The sequence below is a fragment of the Suricata suricatta genome, chromosome 8 (assembly GCF_006229205.1).
Source record: "Suricata suricatta isolate VVHF042 chromosome 8, meerkat_22Aug2017_6uvM2_HiC, whole genome shotgun sequence".
Lineage (NCBI taxonomy): Eukaryota > Metazoa > Chordata > Mammalia > Carnivora > Herpestidae > Suricata > Suricata suricatta.
This window is the reverse complement of record NC_043707.1, coordinates 135,831,316-135,856,356: the sequence shown is the minus strand read 5'-3', so window position 1 is coordinate 135,856,356 and position 25,041 is coordinate 135,831,316. Positions and strand designations below refer to the sequence as shown.

At 40.9% G+C, this 25,041-nt stretch overlaps 1 protein-coding gene and 1 pseudogene across 4 annotated transcripts in view; one reads left to right on the top strand and one right to left on the bottom strand.

Moving 5' to 3' along the window:
* Positions 1 to 25,041, bottom strand: part of RERE (arginine-glutamic acid dipeptide repeats) — a 293,409-nt gene that overhangs the window by 264,075 nt on the left and 4,293 nt on the right. Inside the window, exon 1 of one of the 4 annotated variants that reach the window (XM_029949996.1) lies at positions 24,869 to 24,940. The exons of the other annotated variants lie outside the window; for them this stretch is intronic. The gene's annotated coding sequence lies outside the window, so the exon portion shown is untranslated. Of the gene's footprint in view, positions 1 to 24,868; positions 24,941 to 25,041 lie in introns of those variants that run through there. 4 annotated transcript variants of the gene reach the window in all.
* LOC115300322 lies at positions 10,869 to 11,199 on the top strand (annotated as a pseudogene).

Below are 25,041 nucleotides of genomic sequence, written 5' to 3'. Positions count from 1 at the left end.
AGCTCCTCTCATCAGTGAAAGACCCACCAAAGCCCCCAGAAGCAGGAAAGAAATTTGTAAGCATCCTGAGAGCCTCATTACCACACCCACACTAAGCCAATCCTACTGTCCACCAAAAACCCAACAGGGTACGTTTGTTGGTGACACTATTAGCCTTTCTAGTAAGTTTAAGGCTTGGTAATCTACCAGATGGAATCAAAGACAAACTGGAGATGATGTCAGGGCTTCTATCTCTAGTTCCCATAGCCTGTGGGGAGAGGAAGATGACGCATGTAACTGAATGGAAAAGAGATTTTAGTTTTGAAAAGCGTTGAGTTTCCGCTGCCTATTAACAGAGCCATCCAGACTGAGGTATCTACTAGGCAGCTGGAAATACAGTCTCAGCCCCAAATGCTCAGGAGGACCAAAGCAAGGTTATGGACTTGGGAGTCCTCAACATATAGGAAATACTAAAATACAAAGAATCCAAGACTTTAATATGTATAGATACTAAGTGAGAAGGTCCAGAAAGAGCATTAAATGAAGACTATAGAGCTAAATATGGATACCACAAGCATCCCCCAAATCACATTCCTAAAGAAAATAAAAACCTGGATGCCCTGACAAGCATCCCAAAACCAACAACCGTCACAATTAAACCTGCTTAAAGTAAGCATGGAACACACGCTTGTACTCACAAAGTCGGCACCACATATTACCATTTTAAGGCGTCAAGGAAGCCTATAGGTAAGAAAACTAGTCCACAAAATAGCTATCAACAGAATCAAACACCCAGAGGATACTGTCCAGCTTGATTCATCTTAAAAAAACAATGCCCCCCAAAGTGGGGGTGGGCACACCTGGGTGGCTCAGTCAGTTAAGCATCCTACTCTTGATTTTTGGCTCAGGCCATGATCTCACAATTGGTGAGATCGAGGCTTTCATTGGGTTCCACGCTGACGGCACGGAGAGTGCTTGGGATTCTTCTTCTTCCTCTCTCTCTCTCTCTGTCTCTCTCTCTGCCCCTCCCCTGCTCACAAGGGCACTCACTCTCTGTCCCCTAAAATAAACATTAAAAAAAAAATCAATGCCAACTCTTGTTCTTCCTTATAATAGTATGTGAGTTGTAGACAAGGGTAATAGAAAGTCTTCAATTTAACTGCACTGAACTAATCCTTAGAAGGTCTTGGGAACTGGTGCCCCCAAATACCTGTCACATCAACTGGTCCCATAACCACGGTTAGATTTTAGAAAAGCTCTCCGAACTATTCAGCCGGTCCTCTTCTCCTCAGGTTAGAGACCAACATCAGCTTAAACTCCAGAACCATGCAAAGAAGGATTCACGTCACAAAACCGTCTTAGAAGGTGAGCTGAAGGACTAAATAAGGCCAAGTCAGATACTTTCTACCAAGGAACGGCAAAAGGACAGAGGGACAGAAGGAAGGGGGTTAAGGAACAGATCTGCCAGTCAGCAAGGGAGAGGAATCCCCTCCCTCAAGTAGGATATTAAATTAAAATGTTATAAAGAGCAGGGGGATATCAGGATCTCAAGGAAAAAAAAAGAGATCCTTAACACCTAAAAACACCATAGGGTGCCAAAGCAGTGGGAGACTCTCTGGTCTTAGTGTGCCCTTGCCACAGCCCCGGTTCCCAGCCAGGGAAGAGACAGAACTTCCCATGGGGTCACCGGAGATGACCCATCAATCAGTGATAAACATATCACAAGCCAGAAATAACAGCAAGCAGGTGCGTATGACTGATCATAACCATGAACAACATAATTTTGGAGGAAAACATTTGGGAAAATACTATCAATCTTTTTCTTTATTCCCAGTGCCCTCCTTTAACCTAGAACTCAACTCTTACTCTTTCTCTCTAAACACAAATGACACCTATATTTTGTCTCAATTTTGAATAACCACATTCAAGAACTTTCAAGGAATGTGTTAAGCGTCACAAGATACAACCTTTTGGTTATAAAATAATTCATGGCATGTAATGCATAGCATGGTAACTATACCTAATAATACTGTCATGTATATTTGAAAGTTGCTGAGAGTAAACCTTAAAAGTTCTACACACACACACACACACACACACACACACACACACACACAAATTCTGTGGGGCGCCTGGCTGGCCTACTTGGTTAAGTGTCCAACTTCAACTCAGGGCATGATCTTGCGGTTCGTGAGTTCGAGCCCCATGTCAGACCCTGTGCTGACAGCTCAGAGCCTGGAGCCTGCATCAGATTTTGTGTGTCCCTCTCTCTCTGCCAGTCCCCTGCCTGCACTCTCAAAAACAAATAAACAGGGGCGTCTGGCTCAGTCGATTAAGCCTCCGACTTCGGCTCAGGTCATGATCTCACATTCGTGGGTTCAAGCCCTGCGTTGGGCTCTGTGCTGATAGCTCAGAGCCTGGAGCCTGCTTCCGATTCTGTCTCTCTCTGACCTTGCCCGCTCATGCTCTGTCTCTCTCTGTCTCAAAAATAAATAAAACATTTAAAAAAATTTTTTAATAAATAAATAAATAAACATTAGGGGCACCTCAGTAGCTCAGTCGGTTAAACATCCGACTTTGGCTCATGTCATGATCTCACAGCTCATGAGTTCAAGCCCCGTGTCAGGCTCTATGGTGACAGCTTGGAGCCTGGAGCCTCCTTCCAATTCTGTGTCTCCCTCTCTCTCTGGCTCTCTGCCCTTCTCCCACTTGGGATCTCTCTCAAAAATAAATAAAAAACATAAGAAGTAAATTTAAAAAATAAAAATAAACATTAAAAAAACTTTTTGTAATTGTGTGGTGATAGATGTTAACTAAACTTGTGCAATATACACAAATATCAAATCACTATAATATGTCCTACAATATCTCCATTTTATAAAAGAGCTTTTGAGGAGAGACTATGGGTCCAATTTCCTCCTTTAAGAGACTGTCTCTCCAGCCCTCACTATATAGCCTGTTCCCCCACAACCTCCAATGAAAACCCTCTCTATGCACCCCCCTCACTTGGGACTTACACTCTTTCACCTTTGTTCACACCATCTTTACTGATAGCTCAATAAACAAATGTTGAGGGGCGCCTGGGTGGCTCAGTCAGTTAAATGTCAGGTTACTACGTGTCCAACTCTAGATTTCAGCTCAGGTCGTGATATCACTCACAATCCAGGAGTTCAAGCCCCGCATCAGGCTCTGCACAGACAATACAGAGCCTGCTTGGAATTCCCTCTCTCCTTCGCTCTCTTTCTCTCTCTCTGCTCCCTCCCTCCTCCAAAATAAACAAACTTTAAAAAAAAAAAACAAATAGGGGCGCCTGGGTGGCTCAGTCAGTTAAGCCCCCGACTTCGGCTCAGGTCAGATCTCACGTTCCTGGGTTGGAGTCCCGCGTCAGGCTCTGTGCTCACAGCTAGCTGAGAGCCTGGAGCCTGCTTCAGATTCTGTGTCTCCTTCTCTCTCTGCCCCTCCCCCTCTCATGCTCTGTCTCTCTCGGTATCAAAAATAAATAAAACATTAGAAAATAAAAAAACAAAAACAAAAACAAAAAGCAAATAAACATTGTTGAATAACTATGTATATGCATCACACAAGTCCAAACCAAGCCCTCTGAGAAGTAATCCTTCATGCCTCCAAACCATGCCATTCTATTCTTGCCCCTCTTTAATGAATTCTTTTTGCAATCATAGTCTATACCTTACAGCTTCCCATTTTAACATATGTTACTGATGTAAAATACCTTGTTATTTAGTAACTCATGTGTTTCATAAACTGCCCCCTCTCATCCTTCTCTGTAAACCTCTACAAATAGAAACACACCCTGGTCCTTGCTAGCTTTAAACCACATGAGAGTCAACTGCTCTGGTCTAAACTTTGGTTTCTTGTAGCACCTGGGTAGCTTAGTCAGTTGGGTGACCGACTTCTGTTCAGGTCACAATCTCGTGGTTCATGGGTTCAAGCCCCGCATTGGGCTCTGTGCTGACAGCTCAGAGCCTGGAGTCTGCTTCAGATTCTGTGTCTCCCTCCCTCTCTGCCCCTCCCCCGCTCTAGGTCTCTGTCTCTCAAAAATCAATAAACATTTAAAAAACTAATAATAATTTAAACTTTAGTTTCTTCGTCTATTAAAAAAAAAGATAATGTAACACATACCATGGAATTGTGAAGAATAAGTAAAATAATCCATGTAAAGTACTAATCTGCACAATGCCTAGCCGATAGAAGATACTTAGTATGTATCACTGAACACTGAAGATACTAGCAAAAAGATCATGATCTACACATCCCTAGGATCCCACAGCACAATACACATTTTGCAGAAGACATATGTGAGAACACTTGTAGCTGATCGTAGGAGTATTTCAGTTTGTACTGCTAAACAGGAAGAGCTGTCCGTTCCCAGAGAAGCCTGTTGACTCCCCGAGCCCCTCTAAAGGGTTCTCACAGCCCTCTGGGAACCTCGTCTCACACCAGCCTACTGTGGCTGTATGAGCATGGTCTCCTGTTTCTGCTTAGATTCCTCAGAGCAGAAATTATACCATGTTTAACTTTGAAACCAATCAAATATTTGATGAATTAACAAAATCCATTTATTAATTATGCTTCATTTTTCACTATCCACTAATATGCTTTCCTCTTACAATCAAAGAACACAGATCATTAAGGCAGAATAATTAGGTTCTCATTAATGTTCTTCTTAAATACATGAAAACAGGCTACCTCTGGGTTTAAAATTTAAATTGCAACTTTCGTGTCACATACTAAAGGTGCCCTTTATATTTCCTTTTTCATTCTAACTTTCTCTAAAAGAAAATAAATAAAGCCACATGTCCACAAAATTATAACATGCGTGTCCATGAGAAAATGTCTTCAGATGTTATTTATTACATAGCCAGGTGACTCACTTAATGAGATTTACACAAGGCTGTGCTGTCCGAGATGGTAGCCAGTAGCCACGGGTGCTTATGTAAAATAACTGAAATTAAATAAAATTTAAAATTCAGTTCTTCAGTCTATACTAGCCATATTTTGAGTACTCATCAGCAAGTGGCTAGGAACTACCATATTGGACAGAGGAGATACAGAACATTTCTAACACCATAGTAAGTGCTATTAGATAGCACTGATTAATGAATACAAATATTAAGAATCCCATTCCGTCAATAACCTACTCCCTGTTAATCAACTCTAATAGCTCCAAGTACAAGAATATGCATGAATGTGAACCCAGTGGCTTTATCCTGGACTGTCACAAAGACAGCAATTCTTAGAAAAGACAGGGTAAGAAAGTCCCTTAGCAATCTAAGGCTTCTTTCCTCTACTGTTTCAGCAGTTCACACAACTTGACCCAAGGAAAAAAGAGCAAGAAAGCATTTTTCTCCACTATACCTTTTATCCAACCATAGTCCCATCTGCCAAGTTTAAAATCACAGGCTCCATAATCTTACAGCGTCAGCATCGCTCTGTAAATCCCCCGTCCACACTGGTCTCCTCTGACTCACTCAACATAGGAGGCCATCCCTCTGGAATCAGCGCCTAGCACCTCTCTGGCAGGTCAGACTACATGTAATGCCAGTCCGGATAACACCTTAAGTCTGTCTGCCCCCGGAGCGCCTGTGCAGTCCTGTGCCCGCACTGTGTGGGCACACAGAAGGCTACGTGCTTTCCTTCACAATAAAAGCAAAACCCCAATTTCTGCAAAGTTGGTAAGTTACCTCTATATTTATAATAAAACATGACAGGCAAAGTTCTGTTTTTCTACAAAATGAGGGCTTTTAAAAGCATATGTTTTCAATCACTTATTTCTAAGTAATGACTAGACTATCTCAAAGCATTCCCTGAGCATTGCACTGGTTTTATCTGCCACTTGTGTTGACTGCTGCAGGCTGCTTATACACAGGAAGGGAGGCAGAAGAGGAAGAACCCATGGCTTTGGGCAGGGATATTTTAATAAAACTCCTCCCTAAAATTTGAACTGTAGGGGCGCCAGGGTGGTCCAGTCGGTTAAGCGCCCGGCTTCGGCTCAGGTCACGATCTCACGGTTTATGGGTTCGAGCCCCACCTAGGGCTCTATGCGGACAGCTAGTTCGGAGCCTGGAGCCTGTTTCAGTATCTCCCTCTCTCTGACCCTCCCCTGCTCCCACTGTCTCTCTTCGTCTCTCAAAAATAAATTTAAAAATATTTTTTTAATCTGTTTTAAAAAATTTGAACTAGAAACATTTTCCATAATTCAATACAATGGTACTCGCCTTAAGACAGTAACCCAGGGGAGATGGGTTTGGAAGTGCCTGTGGGGAGGGGAATGTTGTAACATGGGCATGTGGCAAGAGATCTAATGGTCTGGAACACTGGCCATCACCAACACCCCTTTCACAGAGACTCTGGGGGAAGTGGGGAAGGCTAGATGAACTTGGCCAGTAATCATTCTAGCTTTCTGACTATTTCATTACAAGTACAAAGAAGAAGGAAAAGGGGGGGAAGGGAGAGGCTTAAGTGTATGAGTTTCTCAGGAACACCTTCTTTCGCCCTGCAAGTGCCAAGTACTAATGATCTCTCAGAGGGGAAAGATCAGCCACTGCCGTGAGAGGAGGCACTGAAAGAGCTTCTGAATCTAAGAAAGCAGCAAAAGTAGGTGGTGGTCTACAGAGCAAATTCTCCTCAGAGAAGTCTAGCTTGAATGCAAAGTACTGTATTCCACAGACAGTTTCCAGAAGGACTCTGACAACAGGAAGGAGCAATTCAAAAACAAGGACATAAGGTCAGATGGATTGGGGGAAAAGGGAAGAAGTAAGGAGGTTGAGGGAAGAGTCTGGGGGGGTGGGGGGGAACACAGCTCTTCAGGCGTGGAGTCAGGATCCTAGGTCTTGAGGTAAAAAGGAAAGAGACACTGTGAAATAGAACATCTATGCAAAAACAGGTCCTTAGGAGAAAAGAAAGCCCTCAACCAGGATTTGGAAGGAAAGAAGGAAGGCAGGAAGGAAGGCAGGCAGGGTAAAGAAAGGAAAAGGACAAAGACAAGGAAAAAGGAAAGAAAAGAAAAAAAGAAAAGGAGGAGGGTGAATTCTACCACCTTAGTTCCCCACTGGGGTGTGGAAAAGTTTACTAATTTAGAAGTGAGAGAATGCCATTTCATTGTTCACATCCAGCTCAGATTAGGAACTGCAAATACTATAAGGGGGGGGGGGGCGGGAATACAGGTAAATAAAAAAGTAAGAAAAAACCGCATATCACTAGTGCGGGTCAATTCGGCAGGAACACACGTCAAGAAACTTCCTGGACTTTAAAACCGTGTGTCTTGGGGCACGGGGCTGACTCCTGAGCCTGCAGCTCTTGGTCTCAGGGGTAGTGAGTTTGAGCCCTACATTTAGACATGGAGCCTACTTTTAAACAAATTGTCTTTTCTTACTAACAAAAAAGCTAACAGAAACGATCCAGAAAGAAAACTAAATGTAGGGGTGGGGAAGGATGTAGCAAAAACACATGTAACCAACAATAAACCCCACTTCAAAAATGATCCAAAAACTTCCAAACCAAACCAGATATGAACTGTATATATAAATGAAATAAACTATACATCCGTGGAATAAACTACAAGGGTCTCATACAGAGATCACCATTCTGCACTAAATTCTATACAGTAACCATGGAGTCTTTTACTTAAATATTTTTGTCAGGTGCTTTGAAAAGGAGGTTTTGGAAGCCACATGTTACCATCTTAAAAGCTAAGATTGCTGGTTCCTTAGTTTAGCTCTGTTTTAATTTCTATAGCAAATATTTGATTTAGAACATCTAACACTGTGGCAAAGTACAAATATTTGCTTAGCTGAATCATTCTCTATATATTATTCTACTGCCCCCATAAATATAAAATACGAGAGGAAACCTAAAATCATTAATGTCTAAATCTGGCTGCAGTTTAAAATGTACTATTAAACAAAATTAGAGATTGAGTAGCACTTCAAGTTCTGAATCACAGATCTTCTATTAAATCAAGAAGACAGAGGTGCCTGGGTGACTCAATGGATAGAATGTGTTAACTCTTGATCTTGGAGCTATGGGTTCGAGCCCCATGTTAAATGCAAAGATTGCTTTGAAAAATAAAATCCAAAAAAAAAAAGACAACAATAAAGTGAAATTTATCTCTACTACAGATCAAGACAGGAATTACCTGAAATAGATGTTCAACACCAATTTTTCACAGATCTCAGTAAAAAAAAAAAAGAAGAAGAAGAAGAAGAAGAAAAAAGAAGAAAGAAATACTGTCTGTAGTTGGAATTCTAAGGGAACCATTAAAGAATTGAGTCAGAAGTGGGAGGAGAAAATGAAATGGATTATTTTATATCCTAATACTCATATTGAGAGATCTGAACAGTTACTCAACATGGCTCTAGGTTTGAGAAGTAGACCCCTAAGTATAATAAGCTGCACACCAAAAATATTTTTTGTACGCTTTCCTCTTATTCAACATAATCATGCAAAGCCCTAAAGAGACTTGAGGCTTATTTTGATCACAAGTCTCCTTTACTCTGAATCCTACCCTATTTTGGCTAAGTGACAAAGATCTCTGCCTTCCTCACCCCCAGGCTGTCCTTTGCACTGTAGCTCTGTCATACCTTGAGATTAAGTCTGTTTATTCACGTGTGAAATGGGGACTTGTTCCTTTCCTTATATTACAGGCTGTCCATAACAAAGTGGGGCTCTATATTCTTCATAATTTTGTGACTAATAATTGCAAGTAAATTACATCTCCCTTCCTTTATAACATTTATGGAATATGATACAATTAATTCCTCCACATTTCTTAAACTACACAACTAGTTTCTTCTGAAGTAATACAAAAATTTCATGTCATTTCATGGGGGTTTCTTGTTGGTGTTCAAGTCAAATTTTGCTATTTGCATTTCTGATGTTGTTCTGACCTTGGGAATCTGTGCTACTAAGTATGACCTACGATAAACTTTCTCAAAATGACTGTGACCATATCTTGTTTTACATTTCCTGGTTCTTTGAGGTCAAAATATTTACTATGTGTTGACAATAAGCCTTCCCCCGTACAGATGATAAACATCAATATTACCTACAAAACAAAGATAACAGCACAGGACTTACTAATGTCTCTATATCCAGGAGTGTGAACATGTAATGATTATTTAAGGAAAACGCTGACTCTAGTAACAAGCTGAAACAAAAATTACAGAGGCGAGTAAGGATGCACTTTTCGCAGGTACTCCAGCCTCAATCAGGTTTTTTAAATCAAGCTTTTATTAGAAATGACAAGTGATTCTTTCACACGGCTTAATTCAATCCAAAGAATCAGAGTCTCAGAAAGATCAAATTCAGAAGTGGGAGATAAAACTACACAATGCCATACTGGTTTGGTAGAATGAGCACTAGTGAAGCCCAAAGACACCAATCAGAAATTAGCCTCTGGGGCGCCTGGGTGGCTCGGTCCCGACTTCAGCTCAGGTCATGATCTCGCAGTTTGTGAGTTGGAGCCCATGTGGAGCTCTGTGCTGACAGCTCAGAGCCTGGAGCCTGCTTCAGATTCTGTCTCCCTTTCTCTCTGTGGCCCCCACCCTCAATGGCCTGTACTATCTCTCTCTCTCAAAAGTAAACATTTTAAAAAGATTTTTTAAAAGGAAAGAAAAAATTAGGCTCTATTATTTTACCAACTCTGTGCCTTGCTTTCCTCACCTTAAAGAAAAAAAAAAAGAAAAGAAAGAAAACAGATGAACAAGACTCTAAAGCTCTATCAGAACGTCACCAAACTTCAACTGAATAACTTCATAAGCCAGATGTACCAAATGTTACAAATTACCAATATTTTAGGTGCCAAATGCCCGCGTGGCTGGGCACACCAATGCTTGCACATACAAGGAGAAAGAGGATGGGGGCCAGTAAGCCAAGTGGCACCCCCTGCCCCTGCCCCGCAGCCGCTTCCCAGGCCTCCCACAGCTCAACACCACACGTGTACCTCTCTGCCCTCTCGTTTTTCCTTTTCATCCCATTTCTCCCTCCAGACTTGTTCTTCACTGCTCCTTCATTCTCTGCTTGAGGGCACTACTTAGATCCAATGATTCTACTTAAGGACTAGAGAAATTAAATTGCTGAACTCGGCTAAAGAACAAAGGAGGGGCGGCGGCTGCCTCAATCAGCAGAGCGTGCGACTCTTGATCCCGGGCTCCAGACTCTGAGCCCCCTGTTGGGTGTAGAGATTACTTAAATACTTTTTAGAAAGAGAAAGAGAGAAGAGAGGGGAGGGGGCTTGTCCACAAACTTCTGCCGATACAATGATAACCTGACAGTCGGCTGCAGTCTGGGGGAAACCATCCCCCAGAGGCACTGGTGTTGCTTTTATAAACATATAAAACAAAAAAATATTCACTTATGGCAGAAAATAAAAAACAAAGTATCTACCTCTCTGACTTAGTATTAAAAAAAAAAAAAAGTCAGAACTATGGCTCCATGGGGCTATCAAACCTAATCTCAATGAGAAAGGAAAAAAAACAAAAACAGAAATCAAACCCCATAAGCCCTCTTTCAAAAACAGGTTAACAATATTATTTAACAAGTTTAAAATACTAGGTTTTTAGCTTTTTACAGTAGGGTTTAGAGGATCTTAGTAATAAAAGACAGATACTAAATAAAATTTTCATTAGAGTCAGTGGTGCTAAAACAGGACTTAAATTTTTCATGGTTCAAAGGGTGCCAAAAACCTTCATTTTGAAGCATACTTCAGTAACCAAATAATACATTAGGCATATTAAAACTTCATCTTCTTGTAAGTATAGACAACTTAGCTAGAAACCAGTATCATCAAGCCAGTTTGACTAAATAAAGAATCATTTCTCATTTAAGAAAATATCCTGGGCTCTCTGGGCTCAGACCTAGTCTGCGGCGACATGGCTAAGCGCACCAAGAAGGTCAGAACTGTCGGTACACACGGGCCCCGTTATGGTGCCTCCCTCAGGAAAATGGTGAAGAAGACTGAAATAAGCCAGCACGCCAAGTACACTTGCTCCTTCTGTGGCAAAACCAAGATGAAGAGACAGCTGTGGGGATCTGGCACTGTGGTTCCTGCATGAAAACCGCAGCTGGTGGTGCCTGGACCTCCAGCACCACTTCTGCTGTCACAGTAAAGTTGGCCATCAGAAGACTGAAGGAGTTGAAAGGCCAGTAGAAGCTTCACCATTCGAAATGTTGCTAGCCTACAATAAATGGGTTAATTTATATAACCCAAAAATAAATAAATAAGTAAATAAATAAATAAAAATTTTAAAAATTTAAAAATATCCTGGGCATAAAAGGCCCTTCCTCCCTTTCACATAATGAAAGTAATACTAAAACACACAAGCTTATGAAATCATTTGCCAAATAAGTATATTAGCAATGAGTGTGGAACTTACAGCAAACACAAAACAACCCAACTTATACTAAGACTTCTAAAAAACAAACAAGAAAGGTCAGTTAAGCAATAATCAAGCTCAAAAGTACTTGGCTCACTGATCATTGTGGCTCCTACAGAAGACAATAAAGGTCAAGTACAATCTCAGGTCCTCCAGTACCACCTCCCCATAATGACAAGATCACCAATCATCTTGGCTCTGGCAAAAGCAATGAACTCAGAAGACAAGCCTTCTTGTCACCTTCAGAAGGTAAATACCAAAAGTGGACTAGAAACTCCTTTACTGGTCCAGATACTTAGAGCTAACCTTCTGAGGTCTGATAATTCACAGATGCCTTCAATTTAAGCAGTTTTCAAGTAGTCTTTTTAACCAAAACCTGTTCAAGTGCAAACTGGTAAGTTAAAGAACTACAAATTTACTTATTAGCTTCTAAGTAAATTTTTACTTACACTTTCTATTCCTCTGAAAACCAGAATAAATTTTCCAACAATTGAAGTTAGCTAATTATAAGAGAACCTGAACACCCCATATCCATATATAAGATATTAATGTAATTTTAGAAGAGAAGGCATAAGAAGGGAGAAATCTGTAAAATCTGTCTGACCAAGCCAGGTCTTCTAACAGTAAAAAAAGGAAAAATTAGGGAGAAGCGCGTGGGTGACTCAGTCGGTCAAGCATCCATTTCTACTCAGTTGGATCCCATATGGTGAGTTCACATCCTGCACGTTGGGCTCTGTGCTGACAGCTCAGAGCCAGGAGCCCCATTGGATTCTGCATCTCCCACTCTCTCTGCCCCTCCCCTGCTCATGCTCTGTCTCTTTCACTCTCAAAAATAAATAAATATTATTTTCAAAAGTGTCTTTCTCTAGATGCTCATACTTGGCACAATTCATGTAAATTAATGTAGTAATCTGTAACCTGTTCTCAGTTAAATTCATCCATCAAGAACCTAGATACAATTGATTTACCAAGGGAATATTAATTTAAACAAGTAATAGTAATCCTGGCACTGCCACTAAACCAAGCTTTTACTTCCTTGTACTATTTTAATGTTTGTTTATTTTTGAGAGGGGAGGGGAAGGGGCAGAGAAAGAGAGGGAGACACAGAATCCAAAGCAGGTTCCTGGCTCCAAGCTGTCACCACAGAGCCCAATGCATGGCTGGAACTCACAAACTGCAAGATCATGACCCAGCCCAAAGTCAAACACTTAACCGATGGACCCATCAAGGCGCCCCACTTCCTTCTATTTTAGTATTAAATGCTGAAATTGATTTTTTTAAAGTGGACCCTGAAAAAACAACACTCTCCCTGGCCCCTTTAAAACTCAACCCCCAATAGACCAAACTGAGGTTCCCCTGAGAAACTGAAAAACTTAAATGAGATTAAATATTTTCATTTTTAAAAACACATTACTGGAAAAAGTCCAGTGAAATTATCTTAACCTCTCAAAACAATTCTCTAATACATCCCTTACACAAAGAAAACATACATATATTTAGATATGGCCAAGACAGACCTACTGAGGATCTTCTCTGAAGTCAAGTGATGAGGGAGCACGGGGCAAGCTGAAGGCCAAGTGCAGTGTAACAGCTCACCACCACAGGCCCAAAGTGGGACTTTCAAGATATGCCTCAGACACTCCAGGCTACTCAAAAACAGGAAAGGACAAAAACACAAATGGTTAAACTGATAAGGGTCTCCTGCCAGTTTACCTGAAAAAGGCAATCCCATCACAGCCTAAAGTCCAGAAACTCCCTACGGTCTTAACTTAGTACTTTGCTAGAGGGAAAAACCACCTTAGCTAGACAGCTTGGCATCCACTAAGTCTTTAGCATGTGAAAGTCTCTATGGAAACTCCCTCTCCCCGGACTCCATTAAATAGTCACCCCCACACCCCACCCCTCCACACACAATGCAGCTCTCTTCCTGCCCATGAGTCCTGTGCCCGTGCTTTAATAAAATCGCCTTTTTGCACCAAAGACGTCTTCAAGAATTCTTTCTTGGCCGCTGGCTCTGGATCCCATGAACCCCCAACACCCCAAAACTTCATTAAAGGCATCTATCGAAATCAACCACATTCAAAGTATAAGCTCTCCCTCCCTCTCTACCTCCACATATTCTATCACATTTGGTCTATAGACATCTCCCAGAGGTCCACTGTCGCTATTTCCACTAAGTCCGGAGGCTGTGATGTAGAAGAGATAACATCAGACGTGGAAATCAAGACCAGGTACTGAGGGGCAGTGAGTGGAGTAACCTGGACTCTCAGCTATTTTCACGTCGGTTAAGCAGGAATCACAGTCCTAGCTCAAGAGATCACGCTGAGGATGAAGTTTAGAGTATTTTAGTGTTACAAAAAAGAAAGGTAATATTATCAGACTTGTAAACTAAGGACTGGATCTTGTTATGCCCAGATTCTATCACCCCAAGAACCAGAGACTACCAGGGAGACCAAGTCACGCACGCAAAAGCAAAGGGCTTTATTATTACGGAATTATAAACTCGGGCTCACAGACTTTACCAAGGCAGGGGACCCACGCTGAGAGCCCCGAACATGGTGGGGCAGGGCTCTTATGAGTCTGGGAAAAGGGAGTTACAGGAAATTGTGACATAGGTACAGTGATCCAATTATTATTATACAACATCACTGACAGCAGATTTAACCATTCACATGGCCTAGAGTATGTGTTACTCTTGGTGGGACCCAATCACAACATTTAGAGTATTGACCAATCACAGAGTGGGCCCAGGACTAGTCTTAGCCTCCATCTTTAGGCCTGCCCTTAGAAAAGTTAAAGGTGTGAGCTGGCCTCTCCTGATTGGGCATTACAAGGGTGGTCCTCTTGTCTTGGACAATGTGTGCACTTCTATTGTCTCATGGAGTCATTTTCAGACTTGTGTCCTTTCAACCTCTCTCTTTATAGTTCATCACAGACCTACCACATACTAATCTATTAAAAATAGACCTACATTAACGCTCCGTAATGTTCTGGATGCATAAAGGAAACTCAATTACTTAAAAAGTAAAAACTTCAGGCAAATTCCTCCATCTTTCCCCATCTACAGAATATGAACAAAGTTTTCACTGATAATTAGGTTGTCTAGGCACAGTGTGATCACAATTTCATTCCCTTTTTAATACCACTAGCACTAAATTAAATTAAACAGGATTGTTCTGCTGGTTCACTGGTTCCAGAAAAGAGAAACATTATTGCAAGTTCCTTTGATCTCTAACATCACCTAGAGAAATATAATACTAAACGGTGTGTATGTGTGTATAAAATAAATCACCAGTAATTTTTCTGCCTCACAAGTCTGCCTACAGTGTCCAGGCATTGTCCTGTAAACTAATAACACACATTATAGGGGTAGGATTCTTTGAAAGAGTTTCATGGGCAAGAAATCTAATAATTTACTGGTAGCTAGAGTAAATGTAATTACCAATTGAAAATCAATTTGAAGAAAGCCAGCTCAGTCAGTATTTATGATGCCATGTGACCTGATCAGCCATTACAGAGGAGATGCCACTAACTCCATGTGTCACTAAAACCCTACATTTTAAGTTAGATTTTAAGAGGGCTGATTAGGTCATCCCCCAGAAGAACTTGTAAGTGCCCATTTCCTACTCCAATAGTTTACCCATTATACTTACAAAGGCTTTCTAAAAAATATTTTGTATTTGCTAAGTACATAACAATTAAAATATTTTTAGATCAAAATTTCCATAGCAAATATTCATAATTTCTTACTTTGAAAGTTAAATCATATTTCTTTTTTTTAATGTTTATTCATTTTTTTTTATTATTTTTAATGCTTTTATTTATTTTTGATACAGAAGAGACAGAGCATGAGAGGGGGAGGGTCAGAGAGAGAGGGAGACACAGAATCTGAAACAGGCTCCAGGCTCTGAGCTAGCTGTCAGCACAGAGCCTGACGCGGGGCTCGAACCCACGAATGTGAGATCTGACCTGAGCCAAAGTCGGAGGCTTAACCAACTGAGCCGCCCAGGCGCCCCGAATGTTTATTCATTTTTGTAGAGACAGACCATGAGTGGAGGAGGAGCAGAGAGAGGGGGAGACACAGAGTCCAAAGCAGGCTCCAGGCTCTGAGCTGTCAGCACAGAGCCCAATGCATGGCTGGAACTCACAGACCACAAGATCATGACCTGAGCTGAAGTCGGAGGCTTAACTGACTGAGCCACCCAGGAGACCCCCTAAAATCATTTTTCCAAGTGTCACACAATAAACTATTAATAGTTGTACAGAATCCACAATTAAAAAGATACTACTAAAGTTAACTAAATAATGGACATTGACTTCTTTTAATTGGTAGAGTTTTCAGAATTGTTTTCAATGTTCAAAAAGGTAGCTATATTTCCTTTCCTAAGAGCTTTCCTGTGCCCACTGTCTCTAACGAGACATGGCTCCCCAAAGCCTTGTTTCTCCAGAGGGCACCCCAGCAAAAGCACCCGCTGGCTCCCTGTTTCCTCTTCTGAAGTCTGCTTTCAAGGTGCCCATGAAACTAAGTGATCTAAGATTGCCCCAGCCTAACCCTCCAGGTGGTACAATTTTTACACCAAAGAGATGACAAATTAAATCCTACTAGATGAAGAAGTCAGAAAGTAAAAACCACACAACTATGTGTGGTCTACTGAAAAACATCAGAAGTTCCATATGGACATGCTAATAAGTTTTAGATACTTATGAGATACCCAAGTGGAGATGTGAAGTTGGCAGCTGAGTAGGTCTGGACTAGAGATAAAATTTTTAGTTATATTCATTTAGATTGGTTTTAAAGCCCTGAGTCCTAGGGCACAGCGTAGACTCAACGAACCATTTATCAGCCGCCCATGGGAACAGCGCCAGCTACTGCCGTACACACTGGAGGGACATCAGCGAACCACACAGATGAAAATCCCTGCCCGTCAGGACCTTCTATTCTAGTGGGAGGAGCAATAAGCAATGGAAACAAATATATTAGTATTATGTGACAAGACAACACTCCCGGGAAAGAACAGAGCAGGGTGAGGCAAACTGCGAACAGAGACCAAGGGTCAATATAGTAGGCCCCCCGGGGACTTGAGAGTGAAGCCACACAGAAATCCGGGAAAATATATTCCAGGCAGAGGAAAACAAGCAGTAATCTTCACCGGCAGTCTCCCTGGCATGATGGGTGATGGGCTGATCTGAGAGAGAACTGGAGAAAGTAAGTACAGAGAATTCTTACTGAGATATTTTGCTACAAAGAGGAGTAGAGAAACAAGCAAAAGCTATCAGGGGAAGTAGGGCCAAAAAAGGATTGGGGTTCTTTGTTTTAAGCTAGGAGAAAAGCAGCACATGTGTACATTGTTGGGACTGATCCAATAGAGCCCGAAACATGAATGAAATGCTATGACAGGGTAGAGGGTGGCACCGTAGAGGGTGGAATGGGCTGGCCTGGCCTGGCCCCTAGAGAGCTTGAGAATAGCTCTTCTTTCTACAGAAGCAGCCGGGCAGGCCGAGTCTCTGCTGCAAGGTAGGTCAATGTGGTGGTGGGTTTCTGAGAAAGTTCTGGACTGCACTGGTTTTTCTCGCTGAGGCAGGAAACCCAGCATGAAAACAGGGAGAAGTACAAAAGAAGAAAGTACTAAAGAGTCATCTAGGAACCTGGGTGAGTGAATGAACTGGGAAAATAAGTATGATTACCCAGCAGCCTAAGGGCCCACTTGAATTTTATGAACCATCTGGGAAATCAACACTAAGAAATTCCCCTAATCTGAGACATAAGGGCTGGCTGCCTTTCTATTAACAAATGAAAAAATCTTTAACACAAACTGCTGAAAATGGCAAATGTCTAACATATTTTGAGTGCACCAAGTAAAACAACGGTCTGGAAAAGTTGCAGTTTCTCCAAATAATATGCTGAAAGAGACTACACACCATTTTCACACCATATTCATAACTGCTTTCTCTACTTTAAAGAAGTCGTCAGTCACTAAAGGATTTAATAGCCCTGGGCGGCAGCTAACTCGCTACTTCAGACCACTGTGCACAGAAGCTGGGTTTGAATGCCTCCAGCCAATTACGTATTCTAAGAGTAAAGCCATATATAGTAACGTTATATTCTTACTCACAGAAGTACAAATTTACACGGAAAACATTATTGAGGAGTATTCAATTAATCACCAGAAACTGCCACATAAAAATCTATTACTCATTATATTGTGGTGATGGCTGCACAACACTGAATATACTAAGAAACAGTGATTTGTACACTTTTTCAAAGGGTGAATTGTCTGTTATGGAATTTTTATCTCAATAAAGTTTTTTAAATGTACTCCAAGGCTTTACTCAAATGAAACATTTTTATCATCAGGAAATAAAGAATTGATTTTTTTTAGTTTCTCTGTTAAAATGTAATGGGAAATGGAGCAAATACAGTATGTCCTGACAGCTCATCAATATTAAACTTTGTAGGGATCCTGTGAACTGGATCCCCCCCCACTTTTAAACTACTGAGAGTTTGTGGCTTCTAACATGCCTGTTTTATCCCTTTGTTCAAGACATACTCAAACCACCTTAACTAAAATGAACACAAGCAATCTTCTGACTGGGTAACACCAAATAACACCTACATTCTAGACACTCATCAGCAAGACTGAATGCAAACCAATTCCTCGACCAAAATAAAAGGATAAGATGTCACAAATAGTATTTCAAGTACTATCACATTTTTTAGCTTTATGATATTTCACAGAAATGTTATACTTCAAATCTAACCAGCAGGCCAAAGAATTCATAAATTCTCCCTGAAACAGGAAAGATAAATTCAACAATTTCACAATAGAGCTTTCAATTCCCATGTTAAAATGTAAAAAAGTGGGAATTATCTCTCTTCAGTTTGAAAATACCATTTCGAACAAAGACTAAAAATGAAGGTTATGTTCTTTCTAAGGCAAAGGATTAGAAGACTGAACTGCCAATATTAAAATGGTCATGAATGGAACAATGGATAGAGAAGTAAGAAAAAATAGCTACTAAGAGGCTTAGCCACTTCCAAAATGGAAACTGTGAATGTATGTAACTCAATTAACTTCCCGAGGCTTGGCGCTCTCGTTTTGTAACCTGGGAAGCCAGTATCTGCCCGGTCTCCTGCATATGGTAGCTGTGAGGACCAAATCACAGGTTGGGGAAGGCCATCCTGTAGGCACAAAGCCTTTTGCAAACAGAAGCATAATCCCCACTTCACTCCGGGAAGCTCAATTGCAGGGATAAGCTACTGATCACCTTTTACTCAGCATGTATGAAATTTACTCCGAATTAATCTGCTCAGGCTGCTGTAACAGAGTACCATAAATTCAGTAGCTTCAAAAGCAGGATAGTTCTGGAGGCAGAGAAGTCCAAAATCAAGGCTCCATCCTATTTGGTTCCCTGCCTTCTCTCTGTGTCCTTACCAGGGGTGGAGGGGGGGGGGGGCAGGGAGCAGGAGCTCTGGTCTCTTTCTCTTCTCATGGACCACCACCCTCCTGAACCTAATTACATTCCAAAGGCCTTACCTCCAAATACCAAAAAACTGGGGGGTTAGAGCCTAGTGAATTTGGGGGAACACAATTCAGTCCACAGCACTCTCCTATATAATTTCTTTAATGACTGTCTTTAGGCAGAAATTAAACCTTTGCATAAAAAACAAACAGGAACCAGGGAAAATATAAAGGCTAGCTTACTTATAAAAGGGTCTACTTAATGCAGCTTACTGAGATTTATACAATATAAAATAAAACTTAAAATAGATGAGGGAAGGGAGATAATAAAGCTAAGATTCGTTCAGCATCCACAAGTACAACACACTGCTCTGAGAGCCTTCCCCTTGACCGTACGGCAGCCACACCAAGGAGGCATCATCTACAGAAGAGGAGAGGTGTGTGTCCTCGGGTCACATGACAAGTCTCACAGGTGACACAGGCTACACAGCCTGGACTCTAACTACACCTGTTTTCATTGGCACAAAGGAAAATTGCAGGAGGGTGTAGCAAAGAGATGAAAAAGATGAAATCAGGGTGCCCGTGTGGCTCAGTGGGTTAAGCATCAGACTCTTGATTTCAGCTCAGCAGTCCGGAGCTTGGGATTCTCATTCATTCTCTCTCTTTCTCTCTCTCCCTCCTCCCTTCCCTCCCTGTCCCCCCACCTCAAAATAAATAAACTTAAAGAAAAGAAAAAATTGAAACCATGAATGAGGTGTTCAGGTTCATTTTATACCTTCTTTTTAGATGTGGCCAAAATGTTATAAGCAAATAGCTCAAAGGAAATGTGATCAGTCACAGGATTCTAAATCCGTAAGTTAAAAAACAAACCACATCACTCAGGGGGTCAGTTTTTCTGGTATTAAGAGCTGAGAAAGTTTCTCCTCTTGGTCCTCATAAAGACATGGTGTCATGTGGACAACAGCCTGCAAACTCCTGGAAGAACCGTTCAGGGCACAAACAGCAAGCCGCACAGAGCTCCATACAAGCCAATGGCCTCACACCGCCCTACTCAAGTAAAGGAAATCTGCCAAAAATAAGAAATGCAAAAGTAATTCAAACAGGGGTTTAGGGCTCACAGAACAGGTTTTCTTTTTATGTTTTTTATTTATTTTTGAGAGACAGAGTCAGCGCTAGCAGGGGAGGGACAGAGAGAGAGTGAAGTACAGAATCTAAAGCAAGCTCCAGGCTCTGAGCTGTCAGCACAGAGCCCAAAGTGGGGCTCAAACCCACCAACCATGAGATCATGACCCGAGCTGAAGTTGGACGCTCAAACAACTGAGCCACCAGGTGCCCCACAGAACAGTTCTTCATGGAGAGATCCAGGGATGGGATTCAGAAGTTCCACAAACTACCCACGATTGTGTTTTGTGGATATGTAGCCAAACATTCACTAACTTTGCTCTAAGGGAAAAATCATGCCTACTACTGGTACTCTATCCAGAGCCTGGTAAAAACAGAGTTAAGAATTCCAGACAGGAATTAATAAACTGCACAACCAGCAGGAGAGCCTATCTAAATCATCTTCACAACAAAACTCTGGGTAGATATAGAGCAGAGTTAATTTGATGTTAAATTCTAATAATTAACTGGATACATGCAAAGTCAAAACTGCCCTAAATAAATGTAGCCGGGAAGTAATTTCAGCTTCATCTCAGAAGGGCAAGACATCTGCCCCATAACACGTCCTCAAATAGTCACTGCTGGGTAATTAGTAAATATGTGATAAACTCCAAGGACAGGATCCAATTTCCCCATTCTGAGTCCCTTGTCCGTTCCATAAATGGTTTAGCAGTAAAGAAATCAATACAAATCTTCGTATCTATAAATAACTAGCAAATAAGGATCTTTGGTAGAATGAGTGGATTTCAAAAAATTCAAAGCATCTTTTTCCCTTTAAAATGAAATTTTCTGGTGGCGCCTGCCTGGCTCAGTAGGTTAATCTTCCAACCTCAGCTCAGGTCATGATCTCCTGGTTCTTGGGTTCAAGCCCCACATTGGGCTCTGTGCTGACAGCTCAGAGACTGGAGCCTGCTTCAGAATTCTTTGCCTCCCTCTCTCTCTCTGCCCCTCCCCCCCCAAATAAATAAACATTTCTTTAAAATTTAATAAAATAATAGGGTGCTTGGGTGGCTCAGTCAGTTAAGCGTCCAACTTCAGCTTAGGTCATGATCTCACAGTTTGTGGGTTTGAGCCCCGCGTCGGGCTCTATGCTGAAAGCTCACAGCCTGGAACCTGCTTCAGATTCTGTCTCTTTCTCTCTCTCTGCCCCTCCCCCCCACATGCTCTGTATCTCTCTGTATCAATACTAAATAAATATAAAATTCTTTTAAATTTAGTAAAATAAATAAAATGAAATCTTTTACAAAAAAAGAACACAGGGTAACTAAGGGGATAGAATCATGTGCATAGAATCAGTGGAAAAATTAATACTACATTTTACATGAAAAATAGACTAATAACATCATCATACAAGAATTATGCCCATTTTTTAAAAAGTGTAATCAGATTATATTATTCCTTAAATGTATACCTTTCTGCCTTTCCCCACAGCATGGAGAATGCGGCACATGTAATATATAATATTTATGGTTCTCATTTCTCCCTCTTCAAGGCAAGTGGGAGAGAAAAATCAAAGCTGACACCAGAAATGAGTAGTGTCATAAACAAAAAGGACTAAAACCCAAAACGACGACAACACGGAACGCTGGCGCGGTGTGGAGCAACAGGAGCTCTCCTTCATTGCTGTTGGGAAGCAAAATGGTACCGGACTCTGGAAGACGGTACGGCAGTTTCTTACAAAACTACATATACAACCAGAAAACACAGTCCTTGGTATTTACCCAATGCACTGGAAACTTATCTCCACACAAAACCTGCACACAAATGTTTATAGCACCTTTATTCATAATTGACAACACCTAGAACAACAAAGCTGCACCTCAGCAGATGAATGGATAAATTGTACACGACAACGGAGTGCTGTCAGTGATAAAAAGAAATAAGCTATCAAGGCACAAAGCAACACAGAGGACCCTTAAATGCTTATTGCTGAACAAAAGAAGCCAATCTAAAAGGGCTACGTACTCTATGATTCCAACTATATGACATCTGGAAATGGCAAAATTATGGATACAATAAAAATATCACTGGTTGCAAGGGGCTTAAAAAGAGAAGGAGAGATGAGGAGGTGGAACACAAAATATATTTAAAGCAACGAAACTACTCTGTGTGATACCATAATGGCAGATACATGTTATTAAACATTTGTCAAAATGCACGAGACTGAACCCTAATATAAACTACAGACCTTAGTTTTTAAGAAAAAGTTATCAACACTGGTTCATCAACTATAATAAGGTACAACCCTAATACAAGATGTTCATAACGGGAAACTGAATTGGAGGGAGCATATGAGAACTCTCTGCACTTTCCACTCAATCCTCCAACAAACTAAAATGTGCCCTAAAAAATAACGTCCATTAACTGATTTTATTAAATAGGGGCTTTAATTTTTTTTTAATGTATCACATACAATACAATTACTTATCTGGTAACAAATGTTTATGCAATCAACCTAAACCTGTTGAGAAAGCTGAAAATAACTTTCCTGAAAAAAGCCAAACTGCTTTGGACGTTACATTTACTCAGCGGTTTTTAATATTCCTTTCTATTCGAAGATCAAAACGCAAACTGCTTCTGTCCCCACCATACTTGAGAGTGAATATTAATTTATATACTTCTTTCCATGGACATCTAACATGTTTTAAAAAAAAGAAACAAAAAAGGTAAACATCCCACCACTGAGTATTCCTTTACCTATTCAGTGTGTGAATTATGTTCACAGAAGACCACAGACTATGAAAGAAGAGATTGCCTGGGGAGATGATTAAAGGAGTGGGGGAGGAGACGAGGGGGGATTAAAAAAAAAAAAAAAAAGAATATACACACAGGTAAAAATTCTTCAACCTAATTTTCTTAATTATTAAAATATAATGCTCAGTCGGTTGAGCATCCGGCTTTGGCTCAGGTCATGATCTCATGGTTCGGGGGTTCGAGCCCCGCGTCGGGCTCTGTGCTGACAGCTAGCTCAGAGCCTGGAGCCTGCTTCAGATTCCGTGCCTCCCTCTCTCTCTCTGCCCCTCCCCTGCTCGTGCTGCCTCTCTCTGTCTCTCAAAAATAAATTTAAAGAAATTTTTTAAATATATACACACACAAGACAAAAAAATGAAATATCTAAAACCAAAACCAGAAAATAATTGTTAAAAAGGTTCAAACTAGATGTTTTTCTATAAAGTTTTAGTCAATTAATACATAAATGTGTTTGCCTTTCTTACTGGCCCTCACCTATTTAAAATTCCTAGATAAATTCAAACTATTCTCCTATGTTTTACATTTAATTAGTAACATTACTAAGCAAAAAAATAATAGTATGTATGGTCAAAAAAAACCCTTAAGATTTAGTAAATTACGTCCTTCCAAAAGAACATACATTTATTAAATCTCTGTAAGAGAAAAAAAAAAGCCTTTATCCTGGGGAATAGATTTGAATATTGAAGGACTTTTTTTTTCATTGTTATTTGTTGGTAATTCCAAAATACACAGGAAGTTCTCTATGTAATGATATATATGTGTAAGACACCAACTCAATATATTTAACACTTTAAAAACATTTAATAAGATAAAAGGAAAGTAAAACAACAAAAACATTTTTTAAAGATAATCAAGAGCCATTCTCCACTCTGGAGCTTAAGAGATCACATTAAAAACTTCTGCTTGGGGCGCCTGGGTAGCTCAGTTGGTTAAGCATCCAACTGCAGCTCAGGTCATGATCTCACACGGTTCGTGGGTTCAAGCCCTATGTCAGGCTCTGTGCTGACTGCTCAGAACCTGGAGCCTGCTTCTAACTTACTTTCTCTCTCCCCCCTCCCCCCCCACTCATGCTCTCTCTCTCTCTCTCTCTCTCTCAAAAATATATAAACATTTAAAAAAAAATTTTTTTTTTAATTCTGGTCATCTGCCTCTATATACAAGCATTCTGGTTGTTTATGCAACACGTAAGCTGCCCCAAATAAGAAATCCTGATGGCAAGGCAAAAGGAAGTAAGTAATTTCAACTGGCATCTACTAAAGGCACACAAGTGAGGTCACTAGTGTTGCTGAGGTTCAAAATCAGCAGAGACCTGAATATTCAACTGCTTCTAACCAGCTATTTTTAAGTTATTAGTAGATAATCTGGTGAACCTGCAGTAAATACAGCTGTGAACACAGCAGTCACACCATCTGGAGGCTTCTGACTTAAGCAAGCTTCAAATGCACAGTCTTTCACTCTATTTTATTCCTTTGAAGCTCAACAGTCATATATAAACTGACCCTTTTTTTTTAAACCACAACTACAAAAGCTCACTCAGTTTACCGGAAACCAGATAAGAGAAACAGATCTAATTGTTCAACTTTAGAATCAAAAGATCATTTCAAATATTTGCTGGCATAAATAATTTTGTAAATAATTTCCCATACTTAACCTATCATATTGTTAAAAACTCTTCCTAGGTACTTGTAACTAATCCTCTGAAATTAAGATGTTTTCTGCTTTCTAAAGTGATTCACATCCATTACCTCATCTTATCCTCAAACCTGAATACAACTGTCATACTAAGCATCAAAAAATCCTACCTAAAGAATGTCTGCCATTGCCATTCACCTCTTAAAACATCAACCAGTGACCGTGATGAACCTGCAGCCTCTTCTGGCAACTCCTTCTCACTGCCAGGCTCCTCCACATCTTCTGAGCAAATGCAAACTGGCTTCGACTCATCACCAGCCATCCTCTCTCCCTCCTGGCGGTCCTGCTGTCACCAAACTGCCAGGGGTCCCACTGACTCCTGCAGTGTGTTCTTGGTTCTCAGTCTCTAGTCCAGGACCTAGAACATGTTTGTGCTCTGGCACCACCCACTTGAAGCACTTTCCGCCCTTTGTCCCCTTCACATTGCTGTACCTTTCAGACCACCTTCTTTCAAATTGTTCTTCCATTTCCTCCTCTTGCCAGTATGTTGGCTTTTTCTCCTAATAACCACACGTGCACGCATGACCTCAGCACTAGCTCCTTCTACGTGAGATTCAGGGAGTGCCCTCTGCTTAGCATAAACACATCTCAAAACCATGTGAACC